This window comes from Quercus lobata, chromosome 2 (genome assembly GCF_001633185.2).
Source record: "Quercus lobata isolate SW786 chromosome 2, ValleyOak3.0 Primary Assembly, whole genome shotgun sequence".
NCBI lineage: Eukaryota > Viridiplantae > Streptophyta > Magnoliopsida > Fagales > Fagaceae > Quercus > Quercus lobata.
In genome coordinates this window covers 108,466-130,491 of record NC_044905.1, presented here as the reverse complement: position 1 = coordinate 130,491, position 22,026 = coordinate 108,466, and the positions used below count along the sequence as shown (strand labels likewise).

General features: G+C 36.7%; 1 pseudogene; it reads left to right on the top strand.

The window, feature by feature from the left end:
* Positions 1-2,150: 2,150 nt before the first annotated feature.
* On the top strand, positions 2,151-17,669 carry LOC115977718 (annotated as a pseudogene).
* The last annotated feature ends 4,357 nt before the right edge of the window (positions 17,670-22,026 follow it).

Sequence of the window (22,026 nt, the reverse complement as noted above, 5' to 3'; positions counted from 1 at the left end):
GACGGCAATGGTGCCGCTTGTATGTTTCCATCTAGTAGAGAAACATACACCGAATCGTGTCGTTCGGCAATTTGGGATGATCCAAGAAATTCCCCGCCATGTTAACACGGACTCGGTGCTTCATGCCATTGATTTGAGGGGGAAGATCGGTGTTGATTGGATGCGGAGACATGCTATGCATCTCACGGAGTGGGGTCATCGCCTTCAACGACGTTGTCAAGCAGTGCTTGGTGATATGCCTCTACAGCACGAGTACTTCGATTGGTTCACAAGGATAACTCGAAGGTTTATCGATATCCCCGGTGCTAGATTCATTCTAATGGTAACTTCTCCACGTGTTCTACATCTTACCGTACTTGTTACTTAGTTTACCACTGTTTAGAGAACTCTTCTTATGTGGTCCAATGTTTGCTTAGCATCAAACCTCCCTTTTAAATTGTTGTCTGCTTAAGATTGCTTATAGACAATCTTGTTGATTTACCTTATAGAGAACTTTGTTCATATACAAATCTAATTTGGGATGCTCTAAGGTCATATCTCGTATTTCAGCCTTTAGAGTTATGGTATACATTCTTCTTTCCATTTTTATTATTTTTAATTTTTTTCCTCATTTGAATTTTTAATTTGCATTTTTGAGAACACGATATCCGCTAACTACATCTTTAATACAAAAGCTAATTTCAATTTAGTCCAATGTAACACTTGGTGTCCCTATAATTTCCAATTATTAGTTGCCGTATCAATTTGGAACCAACCTTTATTATACTATTGATTGGCTTTCTTCATTTTGATATTGCATTATTAATATACTTGGTTTTTCCATGTGCAGATTGAAGGATATGTCTGTATGATGCGCTGTCACCCAGTGGGCACGGAGGACCACAATGACATTATTAATGTGCTGGAGGCAGTGCATGAGATTGGCCGTGTACGACCTCGGGAACCTGAGGCCCCGAATGAGGAGGCAGCTACTCCTGCGGCAGCGCCTACTTAGAGGCCAAGCACTACTAAGAGCCCAAGCACGAGCACAGCTCCTGCCGGACGTTGCTCTCGTCCGCCTGTTGCTACCCCTCAGGTTGTCCCTACCCTCGATCCCTTTCCATCCACCGCACATCCATCCCTTAGCCCCACCATCCCTTCACCCACCCCACATCCATCCGTTAGCCCCACCATCCCTTCACCCACCTCACATCCATCCCCTACCCCCACCATCCCTTTAGCCACTCCACATGAGTCCCCTACCCCCACCATCCCTTTAGCCACTCCACATGAGTCCCCTAGTCCCACCATCCCTCCACCCACCCCACATGCCTGTCCTGGGTCTGACATTCGTTCACCCACCCCACGGTCATTTCCCGAGCTATCACCTATTCCATCATTTGACCTGGGTCTTGATCAAATCCCTCCTGACTTGCAACAGGACCCACCTTCCCACAGTACGTCCACTGGCCCTTCTTCAGCCATCGACCCACCCCATGTTCAGCCTGAGCAGCCTGTTGGGTTAGCTGCAGCGGCAGAAGGTCGGCCAAAACGCATATCTAAGGCACCTCCTTGTGGGACAGGGGGGCACAAACATGGACACAACACTGGGCCCGAGGCATCTGACGAAGGACATGCAAGACCTCCTCCTTATTATACGAGAAAGCGTAAGGTTCAAAAAAGGTAACTCAAATGATACCTTATTCCTTTAACTGGACATTTCAAGCTGGTGTTGAAAAGTTCATGAAATTATTTTTGTGGCCAAAATGGTTTTAATGTATATTATTGGAACTAGGTGAAAGGTACAGTTGGGACATTAGCTGGAGGTAGATATTCATGTGTTTGTGAATGATACAATTCTTGTTGCCGTTATCTTCGAGGTACATATTCATGTGTTTGTGGTTATCTATGGTTCTCTTGTTATTAATGAAAAGAAGTTTAATTCCCGCTTCCGTGTGCATGCATTAACAAGAACTAACTATCTTGCTTCATGTTCTGTTTCAGCAGCAGCTACAAACTTGTTGCATCAATGATTCTTTGTTGACAATATTCTTCTTGTTTCCTCAACTCTTCTATTTATTTATAGTTTCTCCATTTCGTAAGGCAAGTGACTATGTTTTGAGGTTTTTTGGTTATTGGTAGTGTATAGAGATTTTCAAGTTGTGATGCTAATGGTTAGTGAACTTTGTGCAGGTATTGAAGAAGTTGCTCAAGGATGATGCCATATCCAAAGCAAGGATTAATACTGAGGTTCGTTACTTCATACAATTAAATTTGTAAATGGTTCGTGGGTGCGTTGTTTTCCATGGCATGACTTATTTCTAATAGGTTTCTAATCTTTTTTTACTGAAAAGTATTTTCGTCAAAATGGGCTTAAAGCTTCAGGTCGTGGGTTCACGTCATAACCCACGACCTAAGGCATAAATCAATAATTGGGTTCTCAAAGTTACTCACAAGTTCATCTTTTGGAGGTTCATATGGAGGCATGTTTTCAAGTTCTGCTTCAGCAGCAGCAAGATAAAGTTAGCTTTAATTATTCTATGTTTCCGAGATTCTTCTTGCTTCCTCAGGTCTTCCATTTCTTTATATTTTTTCCTAAGGGGCATTAGAAAGAAATATAAAGAAGTGGAACACTTGAGGTTGCAAGAAGAATCTCGGTAACAAAGAATCATTAAAGCTAACTTTATCTTGCTACTGCTGAAGCAGAACTTGAAAACGTGCCTCCATATGAACCTCCGAAAGATGAACTGGTGAGTAACTTTGAGAACCCAATTATTGATGCAATTGATTGGAGTAGGCTGTCAAAACGGCATGGTGCAACTTCTGTGGCTCAGGTAATTAATCTTTATTGCTTGAATTTGTACTTCATGCAGAAGTTGGGCTTATGCTCTGCTTTTTGGTCATTAGCCTTTTCTTGTTAGCCTATCATTAAATTGTAGAAATTCTAGAAGTATGCATAGGATTGCATGATTTATTTATGATTGACAAAGAATATTTAAACTATATCATTCCACCTTTTTGTTATCTTTCCTTGTATGCTTCATGATTAAATAACCATTATGTTTTGCAAAAAAATACATCAAATTTGCAGTTAGGGTGTATAGTTGTCTATTCAACCCATTTTCTTGCTAATCATCTTTTCTAGAGTGTTAGGTCGTACCATGCTAAAATAATTGTTGCAGATAATTTTATAATCTATATCATTCACCTGCAGACTTAATTTACTATAGTGGGCTTGTTATGATTGGTTATTTAATTGTCATATCCTTGCACATCATTATCATTATTTATTCTTGAGTTGGTATTATAATTCTGTATCCCTATATATGCATTCTGATATCTTTGTATGCTTCTGGACAGAAAAACCATTTGTCTGGCTTGCACAAACCTTATTTGAAGCTATCTTTTGACACGGTTCAACAATTAATGAATGTGAAGAGTAACCTATTGCATGTCGTTCAAAGAAACCAGGAAAAATTTGATGCTGCAGAAGCATATGAGTCCATTATAGCAGGGAAAAGGTAAGGCTCTATTCTTCATTCAGGTTCCATTTGCGTTGAACCAGCCATTATTGCCCTTTCAGTGAAAAGGTTATTGTTTTCTTTCTGCAGTTCTACTCCCTAGCACTGACCTTTTACCTTTTCTTACATGTGGTATCTCTTTACTTATCCCAAATATTTGGTACTTGATCTGCAGAGAACAAAGGCCTCAAGATTTTCTAGATTGTATTGTTGATCTCCGCGAGTATGATGTTCCTTATCATGTTCGATTTGCCATTGATAATGGTGATTTCTTGTTTCTTTCTATTTCTTTTGAGATTTCATTTTTATTTTTCTACCTCCTTTAGAGACACTGAGAAATTCATGACTCAGATGTGCGATGTGGGCAATGGTATGACGTTAGTGTATCCAGTACTGGTCTTATGCTGGAAAAGAGGACAGATCTTTTGCAACGTGCTGAAGTGCATGTTTGTGCGTTTGATATTGAGACTACAAAGCTTCCTTTGAAATTTCCTGATGCTGAATACGATTTAATAATGATGATCTCGTACATGGTTGATGGACAAGGGTACCTGATTATTAACAGAGAGGTACACATGATTGGCTTAAGCTTAGTGCTCTTTCAGTGAATTCTTTATCTGTCTTGCAATAAGATTTTGTGATTCCTCTGGTCTGTCTTATGTTCAGGTATAATAGTTGCTTAATTTTATAACTAGTTATTTGCATTTGAAGCTTTTTTTGGAGGGGGGGGGGGTTGTTGTATTCTTCTCCCTGTTCCCAGTATAACTGTGATTTATCAGCCTAAGATGTATAAAATGAGTATTATCTGGTTTTTAATTAAGAAGTTTGGGACATATTGGTAGAGTTAATGGCTCTCACAGATGCATGTTAAAGAACCTGGGGGTGAGGAGCAGGGTTGGGGTGTGGGGGGGGGGATGTATTTGTAAAAGATGACTAATGCAGGGTTGGCTCTCACAGAAGTTTCCTTTTTATTTTATTTTTATTTTTATAAGCAATATATCCTAACTATTTTGGTAATACTAATTCAGTTCATTGACAAGCATTGAAGATTATCTCCTTATAATATCTATGATTTACTCTTGGTTACAACAGATGTTATATTCTCGAGTTCCAATATTATGTTACCTTTGTAATTAATTAACCAAATCAATGATTTTTAAGATTGTGGCCAGTATATGTTCATAAAAGTTTGATTTCCTCCAGTGATTGCTGATGAAAATGAATTATTATTCATTTCTTTTGCATCTATGTAAGCCCCATTATTGCCATTGCTTGTTATTCATTGATCCCCTAGCCATGATTTTGTTCTGTGTTGATAGACTCAATCCTTCATTGGCAATAGCTAATAAATATCTGCAACTTTTTTGTGTTTATTTTCAGTGTGTTGGAGATGACATAGAGGACTTAGAGTATACTCCAAAACCGGAATTTGAAGGGTATTTTAAAGTGACAAATGTGAGAAATGAGGTAATGATACACAAATCTTTATATGTATGTATAGATGCATGTATTTAGTTAGGTATACATTTATATTGCATGTGTATGTGTTTGTGTTCCAGCACGTGTGTTTATTGTTTGTCCATATAATATGCATGTGCATTTATATCAATTAGGTTTCCTAGACTGCTTTAGGATGCTTATGCAGGATAATTTTTGTTAAGTGATCTGATTGTTCTTGCAGGTAGAGCTTCTTAGACAGTGGTTTGCCCATATGCGAGAGGTGAAGCCTGGTATTTATGTCACGTACAATGGTGATTTTTTTGACTGGCCGTTCCTGGAAAGCAGAGCAGCCTATCATGGGTTAAAAATGAGTGAGGTGCCTTGTTTATTTCTGTTAGTTGAATGACTAGAATATCAGCTTAGACTTTTACCTTCTTTTTATTACCGAGAAGGCTAGAACATAAATATCATTAGTTGCATGCATAAATTTACCCTGTATCATGATCAATGGCTATAAATATGTTGTTATAGTTAGTCAGTGATCTACTGCTGGCTAATGGCTTGTGGCTTATAGCAAAAGACTTCTGAAATCATTTTGCCACTAAAATATTGAACCAGACTTTCATATTGTTTAGTCTATGTTTTTGCCTGTAACATGTTGTGTTACATCAATTGTGTCTTTATTCAATTGAAGTATTTAGATATAGAGTGCTTTACAGAATATTTAGTTTTCTGTTGTTTAGCTCTCCAAAAAATTCAACTGAAATTACACATACATGAAAATTTTTGGCTTTTCTGTTAGTAGTGGGATTGCATGCATTTTACTTCGAACTTCTTTGAACTTTCATTTCTTTTTTTACTGTATTCATATCATATTTTAAATTACAGCAACAGTAATTGACAAAAGTTACACATTTCAAATTTCTTTTATGTTTTATTGGACCTTGATGCTATCATGGCAATTATGAAAGAAGTTTCAAAAGCATTGTTAGCTAAAATTTTCTCTGCTTCTCAATCTTTGATTAAATGTGTGCAAAACTATTGACTTGATGCCGAGTTTAACATTAATTATTCTAGTAAGAGTAGTAATAGTTGAATTGTTCTTATATACATGTGATCTTTGAGATATTCTTATTTCAGTTGTCATCGGGATATCTTGGTTGCTCCATGTAGAAGTATAGCTTTGTTCTTTTTAATGTTTCTCCCCTCCCTGTTGAATTTTTTTTTTTTTTGGGCTCAGGAGGTAGGATTTCAGTGTGACAAGAATCAAGGGGAGTGTCGTGCTAAATTTGCTTGCCATCTGGATTGCTTTGCTTGGGTCAAACGTGATAGTTATCTCCCTCAAGGAAGCCAGGGCCTAAAGGTACAAACTCCCAACTTGGGTTCAATTTGTTTATTATTAGTTTAATTTTTATTCATTACAAGTTCTTGCAGTTCTTTTCTTTACCCAGAAAATATTCTTAATTATGGCATGTACATCTTGAGAGTTAATGGTTAACAGGCTATTAATTGTTTGAATATTAACCCCTTCATTTCTTATTACAATTCTATATGACAGATGAAAGAATAAATTTTCATATTATTGCGTTTACATCTGCATGCAACCATATTTAGATAGATTCTGTAATTGGTAAGTGATAACTTTACTTTGGTTCTTATTGATTGGCATGGTCATTTTTTAGTCTTTTTTCTCATTCTTTTATCATGTCCATATCAAAGTGGGATTCCAATTTTATGCTTTCACTAAAATCCACAACATCCAAAGGCCTATTTATTGGCTTTAGCATTTCCCACATTTCTTAATAAATAAATGCTACAATCAGAGAGTTAATTCTTTACATGTTGATAACCACTCTGCGTGATTAACATGTTATTTATATTGGTCAAACAATGGCTGGTGTTCATGGTTTAATTTACGTGAGCAGCCATTTTCAAGTATATATGCTGAGTGTTAGGACTGTATATTTGGATCTCCCCTCTCAGACCCTGCAATGGCAGGATTAGTGTGAATTTACAAGTGTTGCCATCTCTGAAAATAGAAACTTCAATTCACAGAATCCAGCTTGGGAATATATATTTTCTGAATTAGACCTGGTAATGGATGCATTATGGTTTGGATACATGGTGGTGTAGCCTTTGTAAAATTACCAAAGCTTTGTGTAATGATGGGTTTATGGTGGCTTGGGTTTTGGTTCAAGGGGAGAAATGGTGGCTTAGGCTTGGTTTGGTGATTGTTATGATGGGCAGTGGTTAGCTATTTTGATTGATGGAGCTCAGCCTTGTTTTTTGTCTTGGTTGCTGGAGTTGTTGGCAGTTGTGGTGGGGTTGGTGTGGCGGCAAGAGAGAGAGAAGAAAATGAACATATTTACATATCAACATTGCTCTGGTAAGGTTTTGTGTTCATTAACATGCCTTTTTCATGCCTCTTAATTATCTTGTTTCTTTGAGAGTTATCTCCTGATTAGTGCATTACAATGTCTTTTCCAATTTGAGCTGATATATTAGTGGTTTTAAATGTTTATTTTGTTTTGTACATCAGCATCATCAAATAGTTTTTGTTGGTCTCATCCCCCCAATTTGTACCTTTGCTATCAATGTATACCAAGGTTTCTTCTTGTTTTATTCCAGCCACCATCAATAGTTACAGATGAGGTCTGCACTGCATGTGATTTCAACCGTCCAGGAAAAACTTGTCTACGAAAGCTTGAATGGGTTTGGCGTGGAGAGACATTCATGGCAAAGAAGAGGTTTTTATTTCTAGTTTCAGTCTTCCCTTATTTCTATAGGTGCATCAATAAAAGACTGACTGATGATTGTGTATGCACATCTCCTTAATAACTTCAGTGACTATTATCATTTGAAGAAGCAAATTGAGTCTGAGTTCGTTGATGGTACTGGTGGTCAGTTGCCAAAATCTTTTCTTGACCTACCAAAGACAGAGCAACAATTGAGGCTAAAAGAACGTCTAAAAAAGTACAGTCAGAAGGTATATTTCTCACTTGGTACTAGTAGATGTTTTTGCTTAAGTAATACCAGAGATAATAAATTTTACTGTCTTCTGCAGGCATATAAACGGGTACTTGATAAGCCAGTCACTGAACTCCGAGAAGTAGGGATCTGCATGCGGGAAAAGCCATTTTAGGTTGACACTGTTCGTAGGTGAGCAGTTAAAATTTTGTTATGCTATAAATTCTGAATTTGTAATATTCAAAAGGAAAGTCCTTTTGTGTGCGTCTGTGTATTCCTGAATTACATTTTCTTTTCACTAAGTCGCATTTCTTTTGATCTTGTTCAAGCTTTCGGGACAGAAGGTATGAATACAAAGGACTTAACAAGGTTTGGAAAGGGAAATTGTCAGAAGCCAAGGCTAGTGGAAATTCTATAAAAATCCAGGAAGCACAAGTATGAAGATTATTCATCAGCTTTTGGAACAATTGGAATATAGTCAATTTGTGATGATGAGTTACATAGTCTCGTATTGTTTTTGCAGGATATGGTAGTGCTTTATGATTCATTACAACTTGCCCATAAGTGTATACTGAATTCCTTCTATGGTTACGTCATGCGCAACTGAGTTTGGTGATTTCCATTTGGTTTGAAAACTAATTGTATGGAGCCTGTTGTTACAGTGGCTTCTGTGTTTGTGTTATCTCTCAAACATTTATTTCTTCCAGGGGTGCAAGATGGTACTCAATGGAAATGGCTGGAGTAGTTACGTATACAGGAGCAAAAATAATTCAGAATGCTCGCGTATTGGTTGAAAAAATTGGAAAACCACTTGAATTAGATACAGATGGTATCTGGTGTGTGCTCCCTGGATCTTTTCCGGAGAACTTTACTTTCAAAACCAAGTACGATTCTGCTCTTCATGCTTTACATAGTTATTGGTGTTTGTTTTTTTTTATGGCAACTGTCAAAATCCTCATCAATTATCTGACATTTATTTTAATTATACCACTTGCATGTAGCCAAATTTAAATGCATCATCCAAGGTTTTCTTAAGTGAGCGTGCTGTTCCTGTTGCAATATTTGAAACTGATGCTGGTAAAGTTCTGCCATGGTTTTCTTAAATTTCATTTACTTCTTGTTTATGTACTAAAGAAAGCATGTACACATTTGAATTCACAGAAATAATGAAGCATTATGTGCGGAGATGGTGCAAGATTTCATCAGATGTGGGCATTAGATCCATTATTGACTGGTCTTATTACAAGCAAAGGCTTAGTTCAGCAATTCAGAAAGTTATTACCATTCCTGCAACAATGCAAAAGGTTTTGTTGCTTGTTCATTGTTATTTGTTGAAGTTATCTATCTCCCTTTTTCTTTTGTGTGCCTCATGTAAGATGAGTTGAAATTTTCAGGTTGTGAATCCCGTCCCTAGGGTACTACATCCTGATTGGCTGCATAAGAAGGTTCGTGAGAAGGACAAGTTTCGACAACGCAAATTAGTTGATATCTTCAGCTCGTTGAACAGGGATGAATTTTTGAAAAAGAATAGTGATGCTGTTGGCGCCAATGGTGTGATGAATGAAGAAATTGTTAAAGACTTGGAGGACTTTGGAAACAAAAGCAGAAAATCTGTAACTGGACCTAGACCAATTGTTCGTTGCTATGAAGTTAATAATAGACAAAACTCTGTCAAGACAAATGACCAAGTAGGCTGCCTGCAACAACAAACTGATCATAGGCTACCTGCCCTTTCTTCTGAAAATATTGACAAAAATGTAGATTATCGAGGATGGCTTGAACTGAAGAAAAGAAAGTGGAAAGATACTCTAGAGAGAAGGAAGAGGCAAAGGTATGCTCTTTGTTTCCTATGTACAAAGGCCCATCTGATGGTTTTAGAACTGTTCATACAGATTGGATATTGTACAAATGTGATTCACAATTTGCCTAGTACATCTTTTGTTTTGAGTTTTCTTCCATACAATAGATCTGATAATAACATTGAAAGAACCAGTTTACATTTTATTATTTATAAAATGATATTGTTTTTCCATTTGGAGTTTGGCATAGAACTGTGTAACTAAAAAGATTAGGCTGACCAAAAATAGGGCCTGTTTTTATTTCCCATGGACAATGAATTGTTTTGTTGTTTATGTGATATGATTTTGTGAAAAAATATAGTCATCAATGAAGCAATTCAAAAGTGGCAACCATAAACATAAAAAGCTAAATAAGGGAGTTTCTTAATTCTTAAAAATTGATCCACCCCAACAACTATGGTGGATGACTCCGCATCATTTAGGTCGTATGAGAATATAACTGTCCACTTTCCATGGGACTACAAACAGGTCCTTAGTAAATTTTATTTGATTGGCCAAATATGTGGTTCTACCCACCAACTATATGTAGAACTTCAAATGAACTGTGATATGTATGCAAGTCTCTTAACGTGAGCTTAGATATTTTGTCCTGATGATGTTGCTAATCTACTACTTGGTAAAATGGCACTGACTTTAACAGATTGAGCAATTCAAGGACCCCACGCCGTGGTAAAGGTCTTCTTGAAGTGCTGGGTGATGTGAGAAATCATAAAGATACTCAGGGCAGATCTGGTGTCAGTTCATATTTTAAGAGGCATGAAGCATCTCTAACACGCTGCCACTGGCAGGTATTGGTTTTAATTCGTTTTAAACACTTAGATGGAATGGTTTGAATTGAAGGTTGATCTCTTCTTTCTATGGTTCAGATTATACAGCCAGTTCCGAGTTCAGATGGCCAATTTTTTGCTTGGGTTGTTTTAGAAGGAATCATGCTTAAGATTCCCATGACTGTTCCTAGGGTATTTTACCTCAACTCAAAAGCACCTGTAACAGAAGAATTTCTGGGAAGGCGTGTAAGCAAGATTCTTCCTCATGGAAGGCGTAGCTTTAACTTGTATGAGGTATGTTTACTGTTAGCTCTTTTAAAGTTACAATAATGGTGCTTCTACCAGATTTTTTCATATGAAAGGTATTTGAGGTTTAATTTCCTTCTTCTTTGATGAATTATGAATAGGTTATAATTGATGAAGATCAATTTAGAAAATATAGCAAAAAACTTGCAGCCCTCCTTGCAGACCCTGAAGTTGAGGTCAGTATGCTAACCTATAATCATTTAAGAAATTGAAAAAAGCATATATGGTTCTTGTTGCATACTATGTTGCACGGAAACGGACACGGACATGGACACGACACGGACACGGACACGGGGATACGACAATTTTTGAAAAATAAGGACACGACACGGCGGGGACACGGCGGTTAAATAATTAATTAAATTTTATATTTAGGCATATTTTTTAATATTTTTAGACAAAATACATTTATGTTTAGAATTTAAATTATGTAAGAACTACAAATAAGTAAACTAACACCCAAAATACTACAATAATACACAAAATCTTCAAGCACTTTCAGTATTCATTTTAGTAAAATTACCTACAATATTTAATTTTAATAAATAAATAAAACTATAGCAGGACACACAAAAACAAATTTATAAGTTATAACTAATATTAAAAAAAAAATATATATATATATATATTAAAATAAAAAATAAAAAAACGATGAAGGGCACACAGGCCACACGCCACACGCCATAGCACGGTAAAAAAAAAAAAAAAAAAAAAAAAAAAACACAAAACAAAAACAAAAGCAAAAGCAAAAGCAAAACGCGTTATATATTATGTGCCCGTTTGGGCTAAGAGTTTTCCAGCGTCTGCGTTTTCTGTTTTTTTTTTTTTTTGGCAGCCGCATAATATGACCAATTCAACTGTGAACAGTGTACAGATGCACTGTTTACGGACCCACATATTCCACTTTTTAACAACTTTTTTATTAAAACTGGGTCCCACAATACTATTCACACATTTAAAAATTATTTTGCTACAGTGTTTTCAGTTTCAGTTTTCAATTTCAGCAAAAATAAGCTCAATCCAAACGGACCCTATGTCTAAGTAACAGTAGATTCAAGTTAACATCGGAAAGAAAGAAAGAAGAAGAAAAAAAAAAAAAAAAAGACAGAGAGAATAGAGAAGAGTTCGGAAGGGACAGAGGACAGATGGCACGGCGTCGACATCGGAGCTCGCCGATTGGTCCGATCTAACTCCGGCGAGGGACAGAGGGCAACGGCAGTGGCAGCGACAGAGGGAGGGTGGGTTGAGAAGATCTTGAGATGTGGTTTCAACTTTCAGTCTAAGAGACTCTAAACTTGCTATATTATTTTGGGTTATCACAAAATCAACGGCATTGGTAAGTTTCGGTCAAAATCTGTGATTTTTTTCTTTTTTTTTTTCACTGGTGGCGTGTCGGAGGCGTCGGAACCTCGTCGGCGCCGTGTCGGAGCCGCGTCGGAGAAGCGAAAAAAAGAAAAAGAAAAGGGACACCGCCGGACACCGGAATCTGGCGCGTCGTCCCCGTTCCGGTGTCCGACACGTGTCGGACGCGGACACGACGCCAAAAATGGCGTGTCCGTGCAACCTAGGTTGCATACCTTGTGCATGATTTCTTATATAGTTATATTACTGGTCTTCATTTCCGTTTAATGTCACAAGTTTCTTACCCTTTATTTTAAATGGCAATTACGCTTGTGTTCTCATGTTGGCTACCAATAAAAAACAGATTGATTAGGAAATCTCCTATATGGTTTGAAGTTTGATGTTTTCTGCTTGTGCATTAACAGAAATGTGGGGTATTTTATTTGTAGATTGCAAGCTATCAAAACTAGATTAATTTAATGTATGAGGTGTTGCATCAGCAACTTTATATTTTTTTAGCGCTTTATATTGTCTTTTTTCAGCTGGCAAAGAGACAATGGGTACAACTTATGTCAAACATAAAATTTTAGACTCTATGAGTACAACTTATGATTTCATGATCAGTTGTGTAAGTTGCATGAAATAAGTATAGCAGGTTACATCTACTTTTGTTTAAGATGACTTTAAAATTGCTTTAAGGCATTATTGAGGCATTATAGGCATTCTTTTTGGGTCTTTCTATTTTTGGAAACTGTAGATATCATAGGGATAATGTATATGCAAGATCTCCCAATAATGCTCAAATAGTGTGGAAGTTTTTATTGCATGCTATGTAAAAATTATATTACTTATTAATCCTGTCCCTCTACAATGCTAATTTTTAAGGGCTTTTATGAATTTCCTTCTTAGCTTTGAAATGTGAGTATAGGCAATAGAAATTTCTTGTGAACTTATTGGTTCCAAGCATCTTAAGTTACTCTATGGGATTTCTTTCCCGTATTCTTTGCTGTAACACATTTGGAAAGGGTTTAACTCTTAGATGAATGATCCTACTAATGCATTTGCAAATGTAAGTGCACATGTTTGTCTCTTGATTTTGTTTGCCTATTTTTCATCCTTGTGTGTTAGAATTATGGTTAAGTGATTGAATTCACCATCTCCTAACAATTTAAGCTTCTGGGGACAATTGGTAATTTAACATGGTATTAGAGCAGGAGATCTTGAGTTTGATCATTGTCTGTATTCTTCTCCCATTTAAAATGTTTAAAATCCCATGTGCTGGGTCTCACACGTGAGGGGGAGTGTTAAAAAATATGGTTAAGTGATTGAATTCACGATTTCCTAAGTGATTCTGAGACATAATAGTTCCCCCCTCTATGGTTATTTGTCTATTTATATGTATTTTAACGTCCACTCTAAGGGTTGGAATATTGAAATTCAGAACTTGGTTTGTTTAATAGGGCTAAAATGACTCAATGCTACCAGTTTTATTTGAGATATCTACTTAAGTGGTTTGACTGGAATGCAATCCTTTGATCAGGGGATATATGAAACAAAGGTGCCATTGGAGTTTAATGCCATCCTCCAGATTGGTTGTGTCTGTAAAGTGGACAAAACAGGTAAGAAAAGAAATATCCAGGATGCCTGGAGTCTGAGTGAACTACACATGAAGACAACAACCGAATGCTCTTATCTGGAAAAATCCATATATTGTCTTTTACTTGTATCACAGCACCTCTGAAGGACGAGCTATATATATTGGGTATTTTCCTGCATCAAGAACAATATCTGTTGTGGTGGTTAATCCTTATCAAAATAAAGATTTGTCACCGTCTTTTCTTGAAAAACAATTCCGTGAAGCTTGCCAAGCTCTATCTGTTGAACCACCTCCTCCTAGAAATGGTGTTATTTTCAAGGTGGACTATGTTGGATATATCAAGGATGCTGAAAAGATTTTGCAAAGAGAAATAAATGAGTACAGACATGAACATCACGGACCTATAATTGCTGTTATTGAATGCCCAAATGCTCAATCAATGAAGTCAGGTATACGAGCTCTAGATGATTTCCCATGTGTGACCATTCCTTCCAATGCTCGCGATAGTCACTATCAGGTTCTTGGGTGGCAGCAAGTGGCTGCGAAAATTGGAATGCAACGTTGTGCTGCATCGTCCCAGTGGTTGAATGACAGAATCTCTCTGTCAAGATATGCCCATGTACCAGTGGGGACTTTTGAACTTGATTGGCTTGTATTTACAGCAGATCTCATCTTTTCAAGAGCACTACGTGATCAACAACAGGTACTTTGGATATCTGATGATGGTGTTCCAGATCTAGGTGGCATTAATGAGGAAGATACCTGTTTTGCTGATGAGGTCCATCAACCTGTTCTTACATACCCTGGTGCATATAGAAAAATAACAGTGGAGCTAAAGATTCATCACCTGGCTGTAAATGCTCTTTTGAAAAGCAACCAAGTGAATGAAATGGAAGGAGGTGCTTTGCTAGGATATGACCAGGACATGCATTCTGGAGCACCTGTTCAGAATGAACATGTTGGCTTTGATGAGGATACCGCATGTGCACCTGCATTTCGTGTCCTAAAACAGTTGATCCAAAGGTGCCTTGCAGATGCAGTCACGTTTGGAAATGTATATGCTGATGCAATATTGCAACATCTATATCGATGGCTCTGCAGGTTGCAGCATCTTAACTCTGATTTGTATGCCGTCTTGTTTTTGGATCATATAATTACTAGTTTCATTTTTATGTTGCAGCCCTGAATCAAAACTTCATGACCCAGCTCCTCACCGCATACTTCACAAGGTAAATACTTGTTGGATTGCATAAGATTTCCTTGTAACACAAGAAAGTAGTCTAGGCTGCACATAGAGCTTTAAGGTTACTCTAAATACTTTTTGTTTTACTTTGTATGAGGTTTTGTTACATGGCACATTCCTTGAGATTATCTTTATTTAAGCTTCCACCTCTTCAAAGTTTAGCATTTATATCAAAGTATTAATTAATGGAAGATGTGTTTATTTCAATGTATTTATTAATAAAGTTCAAAGAATTTGTATGACTCTCTCTCTCTCTCTCTACACACATAGACACACATAAAATTTACACCCTATAATTGTCATTTTAGTCCATCAAACTTAAAGTTTTTCATTTTATTCCGTTTAATACCTTAGTAGCCTAAGGTTATACCATATGATGCATTCTTAGAGAATAAAACAAATTTAAACAAAATCCAACAAAAAAAATTTAACACACAATCAAGAATATAATAAGAATAATTATGTTCTTAAGTTGGAAAAGTAATTAAATATTTGCCAATTTATGCAAGCAATATTACAATAGGTTCATATTCTAAATTATATTAATCTTAAAATTTTACAATACTTAATGAGTATTATAAATTTCCCTTTTTCTAATGGCACGTAAATAATTGAAGCTTATTTCTCAAATATTATATTACTTAATGAGTATTATAAATTGGTCATAAAAATAATTTCTTATCAAATATTTCGAAATGAACTTATAACATACGTGTGTCTCGCACGGGACATCAACTAGTTATAATAATGATTTGAATTATTTTATTTGTGAAAAAAAATAGATCTTTCACAATGAATTGGATTTCTCATAATTGTATACCTTGTGAGATATGGTGATTCATTTAATATGTGAATTTTACCTAAATTAAGTCCTAATCAATTGATCTGACTTCTTTTGGTTGTTTTTAATATCTACAGGTGATGCAAAAGGTGTTTGCATTATTGTTGGCCGAGTTTCGGAAATTGGGTGCCACAATTATTTTTGCAAACTTCTCAAAGGTTATTATAGACACAGGCAAATTTGATCTCTCTGCTGCCAAAGCTTACTGTGATAGCTTGCTTAAAACTCTGCAAAAGAGGTTGGTCTTGACAAAGAATTTAAGTAGATTTATTACGGTGAATAAAGATTAAGTTTTGCCGGGTAGGGTTGAAGTTTTGAATTAAAAATACGATTAATTACATGCTCCTTAATTCTTTGGATGTTTTGAATGCTCCACATTGATTTAAAATTTTAAATTTTGGAAGTTTTCAAACCCATGCGTATCCAGAGCTGTTATTGAGTCACATTGCTAAAGATTGTCTCTCTTTAAACTGGAGCTGTGCTAAGTTGTTGCATGTTGTATGTCATTTCAAGATTGATTATAATTGCAGTTGCATTAATAGTTGATCTGGTTCTGCCCAAATTTTTATATAATTTTATATTATTTTCCTCTGTCTTTGTTTTCTACTATTCCAGTTATTCGCTTCTGTAAACTATATATCAAACCAATGCATTACACTTCTGATACAGCCAGATAAATTTATGGCTTTCATACTTATCCTGGTTACAGTAGCAAATGCGTTTTTTAGAGATGTCATTAAATTAATCATGTCTTGCCAATAAGTTGTCTACGTTTTGTAGTTGTTCCTTTTCCCCTGGCCCTTCTAGTTTTTGGGCCAAAACTTCACCTGCTACTATGGGTGTCACCTATGAATATTTTTTATGTTGATGCAGATGTGTGATCACTGGCGTTGGAGGAACTTCATATGCATATCTTGGACGACCATGGGGACCTTTTGGAAGGGTTGTCTATGCATACACATATGTGGATGCATGCATAAACCATGTTGGCTGGGATAACTTGGGCAAAACAGAGAACGAAAGAAGTGCTTGCTTTTATGAATACAGGTACATCACGTTTAGTGCTTCCTCTAACTTTATAGAGCCTACATGTAAAACACATAGGATATCATTCACCAACTGAAAACTTGTCTTAAATTGTGAACTTAGTTGATCAAATCCAGCTGTCAGGGGCCTGAGTGAGTTTGGATGATACCATGATGTTATATTAATCTACAACAGATTTGAAATGATAACCTTTTTTTGATGCTGAGTAGAGATGAAAATGAAAATGAATTGATAACATGTTGGATTACTGTTTTGGTTGAGTTGGTTGTATTTTCTTTTCTTTGACTTTTCTTGTGAAATGGATGCTGGTGTCTTTATGAAAGTTTATTCTTAATAGCACACTAAATAAGTATGGAATGCTTCAATTAAAAATGCAGGTGCTATGGGCCAGGTAGTTGCCCATCAAAGAGGGTCGCATGGGCTAGAGAATTGATAGACGAAGAAGCAGAACAGTTCCTCATGCATCGTTTCATTGACCCAGATTCACAAAGACCTTGGCTTGCCCAGAGAATACCATATTCTGCGTAAAGTTAATGGACGGAGACCTGCTTATGCTTCCCAGCAACTAATATAAGATCTGCATAATACGTTTTATTTTTAAGTCTTTGATTGGTCAAGTTATGAGAGAATAGCATGGTGCCTTTTGATGTATGAACTTCCTCTATAGATTGTTTGGCTTACATTTTGTGAACTTGTCCGATCAGCTTGTGTTAAGATTCTTTCAAATAGTGTTTCAAAAGGGACAGTATCATTTTGAGCAATTCATGACTGATGGTTTTGTAGAAGCAATATGGTTTGCACTACTGAAAAACCAGTTTTAGTTTCTCGGAACAAGCAGTGAGCATTTTATAGTTGGGCAATAATAGGTCTCATGTTGACCGCCATGAAGATCAAAACTATAAACACATGGGTTATGACTTTATGTTAAGGGTCCGTTTGGATACAGCTGAAAACTGAAAACTGAAACTGAAAACTGAAAAACACTGTAGCGAAATAATTTTTAAATGTGTGAATAGTATCGTGGGACCCATTTTTAATGAAAAAGTTGCTGAAAAGTGAAATTTGTGGGTCCGTGAACAATACACGATGTGCTGTGATTGGTCCAAAAAAATTTGAAAAGTCAAAGTTTGCGGCTACTGTTCATTGAACAGTGCATGAACAGTAGCCGCAACACCCAAAACGCGTGAAAAAAAAAAAAAAAAAAAAAAAAAAACTGAAATATGCAAACGCAGGATTGGGTAGAAAACGCCCAATCCAAACGCACTCTAAGTGCCAACTTTGGCATCAACTTTAGCGCTCGTTTGATCTGGCATATGTATTTCATGCAAGACCTACAAGGGTTATGAATTTATGTTAAGTCCCATTTGGTCCATTTCGGTCTAATTTGGTTCACTTAGGTCCACTTTGGTTAATTCGGTCCAATTCAGTCTATTTGGTCCTTTTGGTCTATTTTAGTCCAATTCGGTCCACTTAGGTCCATTCCGTCCATTTAGGTTCATTCGATTCACTGCAGTCCAATTCGGTCTATTAGGTTCATTCAGTCTATTTTAGTCCACTTCAATCCTATTCGGTCCACTTAGGTCCATTCAGTCCAATTCAGTTTTGGGCTCGAAGTTTTATTTTATTTTTCTTCATTTTTAGGTTGAAAAGCATGAAATTGTATTCTATTTCTGTCAAACTCTTTAGTTTTAGGTTAAAAAATACAAACAAAATAGGTATTGGAAATAAAGATATGGGCCCTAGAAAAGCAATAAAAATAATAAAAATTCAAAAAATTACCTGAAAATTAAAATTTCAACAATATAGGTATAATAATTATATTTGGAAAGAAAAAAAAAATGTTACAATTCTAAAATTATATAATAATTTAAACTTATTGTAATATGTAACATGTATTCCATAGAATGGGGGTGTACAATTTTTTACAAATCTTCTTGGATATGTTTAAATTAGTCAACTAACTATAATATATTTTTAAAAAAATCACTATAATAACATATTCTCCATTTATATAAGAGAATATTATAATATTCTAACTTCAAATTTATCGTTATCGCTCTTCCTGTGTAGAGTGTGTATCCAACCCACCAACACAACCCAACCTAACCCACCATAAGTCTATTTGGGTGGTGTCATGTGTAGTGCATAGGATGTGACTTCAAGGCTTTAGGTGGCACGTAAGGGCCAGTGGAAGCTTGAAATCTTCAATAATGAGTTGATCTATCAATCTGATTGTGAAGAGCTGAATGTTGGGGTCAATTTGGTGAAGAATGGATCAATGATGGATTATAGCTCAATCTCATCGGTGGAATGTGTGAGGACGGTCTCTCTAGGCACGTCAATGTCTTACACCACTAGGGAGACAGTTGGAATGCTAAGGGGCGTAGAGACAAGTCAATGTGTTTGGTACTATATTTCAAATAACATGTTTTAATGTGTAAAAAAACATTACTCAAATTTTTTTCTTTCTCTTTTGGCACTTAAACTGTACCAGCCTTGTGATTTTATCGTGAATATGAATGCAAATATTTGAATAATATAGCATGATTCGTTGAGATGAGTGGCGTTTGAATTCTATTTTTATGCTTAGTACCTATTTTTAAATGGTTACAATATACCGTCTATCAAAGTCTTATATTAAAGCCTGTGTGATAAAGTAAGAAAGTTTCAAATTTGAGCTTTTAGACTTGGTGTGGTTCTCTTTAGTCTAAAATTTCATTAAGGTATGTCCTTGCAATATATGGAGACAAATAACCTAATTCATTTAATTTGACTCTTGCAATTTAATTTCAGCATTGTAGTTAGTTTTATGCATAAAATATGAAAGTTGAGTTCATTGTTATATCCGTCGTGACTTTTTACATCTATACATTTCTATTTAAAGCAATAAGTTATAAAAATACCCCTTTTCACTTGCCTGTTGAAATTAGTTCCCAACTTGGGATTAAAAAAAAAAAAATCCCCCAGTGGAAGTCGACCATCTTATAGTCGATTTCCACTGGGGTTTCTTTTTTGTTTTTGGCACCTACTCGTGCAGCAGTAAACCATAATTGGTTTCCCTTCCCCTGCAGCAGTAAACTAGAGCCAGAACACATAACATGAGCAGCGGTAAACAAGTAGATACAAGCACATGATACTGGTAAATGGCTCGTACATCATATGCAAACAACTGGATTCAAACAGTTACTATTCATACCCATTATAGGTTCCCTATTAACAGACAAAAAACATTCAATACTAGCTATCATCGCTTCAAAGGAGGGCCCTGTGGTTGAATTTGCCAAAGTAGTAGCTACTAATGCCAAAGTAATATAATTGCTGGCATTATAGGCAAAAGCTGCACAACGCAACTATAGTAACAAGTACAATAGACAGCAAATAGTTCAATTACAACAACATTCAACAATAACCAAAATAACAACTAATAAATACAACATAGTCTCCATATTTGCCTACCACTTGTCCATACTAAACCATACTGATACAACATACTCTACATAGTCACCAAGCACTTCTCCATACTGATACAACAGACTCTACATAGTCACCTAGCACTTGTCCATACAAAAGATAACCACAAGTCCCACGTACAATGTCACTTAGCAAAATCGAGTTTCTGCTTGCCTGCCAAAAATTAAAATACGGTCATTAGTTTCCAAATGCAAAGAACTATAAGAAAATGAAATTCTGAATATATTATATAAAAACAGTGAGGGCACTTGCCTAGTTTATAGCAGTACCACTTGTCGATGCCCCACGGGAATTGGGACAACTTCTACGGTTATGCCCCTCTTGATGACACACTCCGCATCGTTGCCTCGGTTGAGTCTCCCTCAAGTCCGGATCTTCCCTCCGGCTTCCCCGTTCTCGCCGTACCCCATCCATTTCATTCCTTATTCTTGACTTCACAGGACGACCTATGCCCCGCAACAGCAGTGGGTCAGGCACCCATCGTGGTCCGGAAATGTCCCTCCACTCAGACTCTGACTTTGGTACCACAAAATTATGTGAATATGTGAGAATGACGTTGTTCAAATTGTAACATGGGTCAATATAGTTGGTCGCATTGAGATGCAGACCTTGAAGAACTTTAATTGCATGTGAACAAGGGATCTTCAAGTTTTGCCACTTTTTGCAACCACATGTTCTAGCAAATATGCACACTTCATGACTGTGGTTTCCCCCTCCACCTCTATGGTCATTGTACGGGGTAACCACCTGATATACACCCTCTGCATGATTAAAATTTCTCACAGTGTGTCCTGCAATTTTCTGCTCATTTCTGCTATAGATCTCCATTGCATAATCACTCCACAGCTTACCTCGAGAGAGATCAGAAGTAATTTGTTTATGTCGATCGTGGAAATATGCAACAAGTTTGCACCAAGTGAAATGAACCATTGCAGCAATGGGCAAACCGCGGGCACCTTTAAGTACCCCATTAAAGCACTCGGAGATATTGGTTGTCATTGCCCCGTAACGTCTTCCACCATCATGTGACTGGGTCCATTTTTCCACATCCTCACTTACTAGATATGTGTACGGCATATAACGTTCAATCCGCGTATCAGTAGGGTCTACACCCTCAGTAAATTAATCTCGGCCTCCTTAATGGTTTGCATTATGGACTTAAATTTAGCTTCATTACTCGCATATCCAGCTTTCAAGGCCAATGCCTTTAGAATCGGGTTATCAAAGTGTCTGTTGAAGTTGCTAGCAACATGTCGAAGGCAATATCGGTGATATACCTGTTCTCTTCTGTCCTCACGTCTAGGCCACTCTCGAATGGCACATTTGATACCTTTATGTCGGTAAAAAATAATACAAATGCCATCGTTAGGTATGACATGCTCTATGGAAGTCCTGAGACACTCTAAAAACCACCCCCAACTAGCCCCTGACTCCTTGTCCACAACAGCGAAGGCAAGAGGCAAAACCTTTTGGTTAGCATCGGTTGCCATTGCAATCATCAATACCCCTTTGTATTTACCATACGGATGAGTCCCATCAATACTAATCACTGGCCTGCAATATTGGAATGCAGCAATGCATGGAGCGAATGCCCAATATACATAGCATAGTAACGCAGTACCTTCGTCTGGCCTAGGTATGGTGTGA